This window comes from Dipodomys ordii, unplaced genomic scaffold, assembly GCF_000151885.1.
Source record: "Dipodomys ordii isolate 6190 unplaced genomic scaffold, Dord_2.0 Scaffold633, whole genome shotgun sequence".
In the NCBI taxonomy this organism is placed as follows: domain Eukaryota; kingdom Metazoa; phylum Chordata; class Mammalia; order Rodentia; family Heteromyidae; genus Dipodomys; species Dipodomys ordii.
In genome coordinates, this window is record NW_012267849.1 from 7,639 (window position 1) to 8,066 (window position 428).

At 46.7% G+C, this 428-nt stretch overlaps 1 pseudogene; it reads left to right on the forward strand.

Moving 5' to 3' along the window:
* The window catches only part of LOC106001884, a 4,144-nt pseudogene that overhangs the window by 779 nt on the left and 2,937 nt on the right, over window positions 1-428 (forward strand).

A 428-nucleotide genomic window follows, 5' to 3' on the forward strand; every position in this document is an offset into this window, starting at 1 on the left:
CTATGCACTGGCTAAGCACTGCCGACTCACGCTTTTAATCCTAGCTTCTGAGGAAGCTGAGATCTGTAGATTATAGTTCAAAGTCACCCTGGGCAATAAAATCTGAGACATTTCATGTTCAAGTAACCAGTAAAAGGCTATGCTTGACTTGTGGCTCTAGTGGTAGAGTGCCAGCTAGGCAAGCAAGCTCAGTTTGTTAAGAAGCCCTAGGTTCCAGACAGATGAAGAGAGGAGGGAGAGAGACAGAGAAAGAGACAGTGACAGAGTGACACAAAGAGATAAGTAACAGATCTCCTGCTTACCTCCTGTGTTAGTGAAATGTGTCAGCCTTTACTGCCTTGAGTAGACATCATGCTGTGAGATGTCAGCATGGAAGCAGGGGCAGCATTACTTAGCTGGCTCTGGGCCTGGCAGAACTTTCACCCAGA